The following is a 6000-nucleotide window of genomic DNA, read 5'->3' as shown; positions in this document are numbered from 1 at the left end:
CTTGGCTAATTGAATAAATTAAGCATAATTTACCTTGGCTAATTGAATAAATTAAGAAAAAATAAAACCAATAAAAAATAAAGAGGATTAGTGTGTACCACTTAAGACATGCCACCTGCCTTTAGAGATCTCTAGAAGGCTGTTTCAGACTGTTTATTTGTGCCCCCAAATTCAGAGATCTTTTGTTAAGCATGCCACCACTCTTCTTTACTAACACAACCCACTATTCTCTGAGGCTCTCAAAATGTTCTCCTATGAACTCACTACACTTCATTCTTATAGTGGCATTAGGGTAGATCTATAAGTTCTGCATATCAGTACCATCCATCAGGAAAATGAGATACCACTTTATCCCTCTAAAGGAAGGATTTTCTTGGAATCCCTCACTCAGTTGATTTGAAGGGGAAAGTACCTTTATTGCCTCCCCCTTGAAGAAGGGAGAGAATTCTCACAATGTTGCACATTTTACCCACAAGGCTGACAACCATCCCACTTCTCAACCCTCTTTACTGCCTGGAGAAGGGTGGAATATTGGCAGATTGGTGAGTTCAGGCATCTACAGGGCATTGACTAGCTCCAAATGGTAGCAGTGAATCTCTCTGAAGTTCAGGTACCTGACTTTAGACACAATTCCCAGAAAATAAATAAAATTTTTATCAATGTCTTATTATATAAAAAGATAAATACTATTGTCAAAAATATCACTCTGGCTTCAGGATGAAAAATTGTGTGTAAGGGAGCAAGACTAGATTCTACCTTGCAATAATATTTTTATTAATTGCTTGAGTGAAGGCATAGATAACATTAATACTAATAGATATTAGAAATAATATACCAAATGAACAGATAAGTTTCTGCCAGTCTGGATCAATAAATGGATCAAACTCAACTATATGGAAAATTATTAACTCAAGTTACAGGTAGCTCTTGTATTTTTTTTCCTAAAAGTGATAAATAAACCAATTTGATGAGATGATGTCTTAGTAACATTCATGAAAAAGATGGGATTTTAGACTTCTAGTGATTTCCTCAGCAGAGTTTCTAGGCAGCTCATTTACCAGACTTGGTTCCTTCAAGAAGAACATTGACTTCCACTCCTACTTCTTGGCATATCATCCATCACAAAGTTAGTTGTTGAAAATTTGTCAAAGTAACAGTTTATTGAATAGGAAATGGAATCAATGGTGTGCTATAGCTCCCAAGGGTCTAATTTATCTTAAGCTGCACAAATAAAAAAAGGAAGGAGTATCCAGAACATTTAACTAAGTAGTTAGTTATTTGATATTTCATAGTGAAACATTTTTGTTTTGCTCTAGGCATACATTCTAATGGGGTGTTCACAGGTGGACTAAGGTCAAGAAAGATGGGATAATGATGACACTCAGAAGTCTATGAAAAATGGATAGAACAAATGGTGGAGGCAGAGATTAAATAATTGCTTGACAGGATTATTGTGGGAAAGATTCAGTCATGATTGAGTAGTTATGATAGATGACCTTATGGACCCTTCTTTTCTGACTTGGACATTTTATAGGTGGTAAGCCAATAGGACTTTACACACAAAAGGATAATAATCCCTAACATTTATTGTGCAATTATGTGTCAGACACTATCCTAAGTGGTTATAGCATTAACTCATTTAACTATTAGAACAACCCCGTGAGGTCAGTGTTACTAATTTCATCTCCATTTCATAGATGTGGTAGCTGAGGCATAGAATGTTTAGGTAAATTGTCCCAAATCACATAGCTGGGAATTGGCAAAGCCAGGATTCAAACCAAGTGGCCCAACACCAGATCATTATTGTTATTTATTTAGAAGGAAGCCATAATGTAGAAACCTCTCTCCCCATTTCTCTTTCTCTCTCTCTTTCTCATCAACTCATTGTGCTTTTCCTCACCTCTCACCAATACAAATAGCATGTAGAGCTTTCCCCAAAATGCTCAAAGCACATTTGATTAACTCTACTTCCCATTGTTAGTTCCTCTGGCACCCAGCATTGCAGATTAAATTTACCAAGTTACTGAGAATTTGTGCTGTTCAGTAACACATCAGTATTTTAGAAAGGATTTGGAGAATACCCATTCTGTATTTAAAATAAGACTATGGGCAGAAGAGACAGAGGGGGAAAAAATGAATCCAACACTTGAAGAAAAGAATGAAAGTTCTTAGGGGTCAGAGCCATTCTTACTAAGGTAACATAATAATAAAGAACTATTTTATATAAATCCATTTCCTTTCTAAAACAGTTGGGGGGGGGAGTGTTAACATTAGGAATTCTTTAAAATTAATGTGATCCAAAGGAAGGATGTTGTTATTTGTTTTTGTTTTTGTTTTTTAAGATTTTATTTATTTATTTGATAGAGAGAGAGAGCACTGGCAAGCAGAGGGGGATGGAGAAGCAGGCTCCCCGCAGAGCAGGGGGAGCCCGATGTGGGATTCAATCCCAGGACCCCGGGATAATGACCTGAGCTGAAGGCAGTTGCTTAAACAGCTGAGCCACCCAGGCGCCCAAGGATGTTGTTATTTGAAGCCAGTTGCCAAACATTGTTTTTATTAGGGCTTCAAGCAGAAGGTTGTAATTTTTGAAAATATCACATACCATTTATTAGTATCAATACAGGTATTCTGGACATTCTATGGATATTATTACATAACTGCTCAGATGAATGATAGGCCGTTGGAATCAGGAAAAGCAGGTCATTGTATAAGAAATACTTGTGATTGGTCTTATATTGAAAATTTTTTAATGAAGTTTATAAATAAATTTCCTGAAATGCCTTTACTAAGGTAAATAATATGATGAATCAAGTTAGCTTGGGTTTGTTTTTTTAGGTAGGGTGGTTTCTGATTTGCATTTATGAAAACAAAAAGCTGACTATCTGAAGAATCACCTATAGATGTATTTTCTGAGGGTAATTATATATGGAAGAGTCAAAACTAATTAAAACCGTGGTATAAACTTATGGTTCACACAGCAGCAAGTAGAGGGTACAGAGGTGCTTACACTAGGCACAGCCCGTTGGGCATATTGGAAGTTGACAAGCACCATCTTTCAATTTCGATGAGACCTGAACCTTTCTTCCAACATCAGAGGTTGGCAGGCATGGTTAAAAATATTTGGTTAAATGAAGTATGAAAAACAACACTTTGTATAAATGTGAAAATTTTAGGCATCAAAGTTTAATATATGAAAGTATAGGTTATATGAAAGTCAAGTGTTTGAAAGTCAGGAACATTTCCCTTAAGGTATCAACTGTAATTTTAAATAACAGTAAGAGGTTTTGCTTTCAAAATGTATTACTTTTGGGTTTAATGCGTTAAAATGTCTTCTAGTCATATTTATTCCTAAATGGTACCATTCAGACACTTTATTTAAACACATTTTTCCAGTTTTTTAGTATTTCTTGAGTCTATCATTTTAAGTCATTTCCATTAGTCTTTGGTTCTTAATCATCCTTTGCTTTACTTTCTCCCATGGGTTGATCATTCTCCAGACAGAACAATGCAATAAATAGATTTAAGAACAAGTTGAGATGGTTAAAAGTAATCACTATTCTTAACTTTATGTAATCAATCATGGTAACCCTGGACTTCTCCACTTTTTCCTACTTGCATGAATAGAAGCACTTCAATATAAACACTACCCTCTATTTCTCAGCATGTAGTTAAATATGTGCTTCTATAGACATGTTAAAGGTCATATCTTCCATAGTATTAAAGAAAATCATCTTTCACAGGTGTTTTGTCTCCACATCTGACTAAAGAGACCCTCCAGTATGTTACTGTGTGTTTGCTACCTTTGGGAACTTTTATTATTTAGCTGTCATCATTAAAAATTCAAAGCACTAGATCAGACAGTGTGTATGTTTTTTGACCATTTATGGCTGGAAAAATGGGACTCTTTGCCCTTAGGAGTAATCAATTTCAGTTTCTTCAACAGCTGTACATTTGGATCAAAGGCTTATTATTATTATTATTATTATTATTATTATTATTATTATTTTACTATAGCTTTTATTCAGGGAAATGGGGTTAGTAAGAAAAATAAAAGGAAGCAACTTTGCAAGACATATGGAAACACATAGAGAAACACAGGAACTAATGGACAAATTTTACACTTTGATTAATGCCTTACTACAAATTTACTGCAGGCATAGAATGAACAAAGCTGAGTTCAGGTATTGCCTCATTTGCCTGGTTAATTAATACACTTAGGAGTTCTGATATATTAAAAATTGCCCTATCCTTAGTGACAAAGGATTTCCATTATGGAAATCTTACAGACTGGGTGTGATATGGGAGAGCAAACTGCTTCTAAGGCTCATATACTAATTACTGATCTGTGGACTCATCCTCATGCCCTATACAGTTGACCCTTGAACAACCTAGGTATGAACTGCATGGGTTCACTTATATGTATATATTTTTTTACAGTGTTGTAAAGGTATTTTCTCTCCTTTATGATTTTCTTAATAACATTTTCTTTTCTCTAGCTTACTTTATTGTAAGAATACAGTATATAATATATAAAATGTGTGTTAATTGACAGTTTATGTTATCAGTAAGGCTTTGGTCAACAGTAAGTTATTAGTAAAGTTTTTGGGGAATCAAAAGTTATACATCGATTTTTAACTGTATGGGGGGATTGGAGCCCCTAACCCTTGCATTGTTCAAGGGTCAACTGTAATCAGTTCAGAAGGTGCAAAGGTTCAGAAAGAATAAGAAGAGTCAAAGACCAGATGCTAAATATTATTCTTCCACTAAAATTGTTTACTAGCCCTCTGCCTTAACTTGTAAGAACCAGAACCTGCATAGAAATGTTACATACACACAATTAAATAAAAATATGCACATTTATGTATTCTTCTCATTGCTTCCCAAATTAGAAAAAAAAAATGTCATGGATCAAGATTTCCTGAAAACCCCAAGTTTTGAATGAACAAGCAGAGTTGCTTTAGTTTCTCATGAAAAATTTATGCTATTCTTGTATGATGGTTCTAGAGGCACTGAATGGTGATGGTTTCATGAAAACAACAAACTTTGTTTTGCTTATAGCTGACATTTCAAGTCATAGGCTAAAAAAATATTTCTCTAACTACAGATAAAGAGGTCAGCAGTGACAGTGTTTGGTTAAAAAAAAAAATCTCAGGAAGTTATAATCAATTCTTAACTATTCAAATTGCTGTAGGAGACCTATGACATAAATTATTATAAACTTGAGATGATTCGTTCTGCATATCAAGCAATGGTTCATTGAATTCCATAACATTTCCATTTAAATGCTGGATAATGTAGAAATCAACCTATGGATAATGTACTGCAGTACTAAATACTGCATAAAATACTGCAAATGCAATATTAACTATAGCAGCTACCATGTCATAACATAAAAAATGGATAATGTGCACTCAGTATAATTAACACCAAATTATCCAATTAAAAATGAAGTATTATTTATAGAAAAAGATATAAATTTTCATGTGAGGAAATATTTTTATCAATAGACTTCACAAAGAATCATAAAAAAGCTTCAGTCTTCATTTATTCTCTCTAAACTTTGAATATTCCAATATAAGTTCTTCCTACAAATTTCATTTGTGATTGGAAGCCTCCCACTGAACTTGGGGCAGGGAAAATTAAAATATAATTTGTTTACTTATGTTAATATTTGTCTAGAGAAATTAGTATAAACTGAAAAATTGTGACTTCATTCAATCTTAATTTACTGGTGACACAAAATAGAAATGAATGGAGAAAGAAAACACATGGAGATTTGGAAGAAACAGTGAATTCAAAATTAAAAGACAGAAGATGTTCATGATTGTTATACCCCAGCAAATACTTGCTGGTCCTACCATTTTTCCTGAAGCATTTCCTCCATCTCCCTACTGTATAATATACTCCTTATCCTGTGAGATTCCCTGAGCCATCATTATCATTCCTCTACAATTATCCTTGACTCCCTTGCCTGTTTCTCTTTCATTCATTCTATCTTAG

This window comes from Mirounga leonina, unplaced genomic scaffold (assembly GCF_011800145.1).
Source record: "Mirounga leonina isolate KUSES-001 unplaced genomic scaffold, KU_Mleo_1.0 Mir_176, whole genome shotgun sequence".
NCBI classification, from domain to species: Eukaryota; Metazoa; Chordata; class Mammalia; order Carnivora; family Phocidae; genus Mirounga; species Mirounga leonina.
This window is presented reverse-complemented; position numbering follows the sequence as displayed.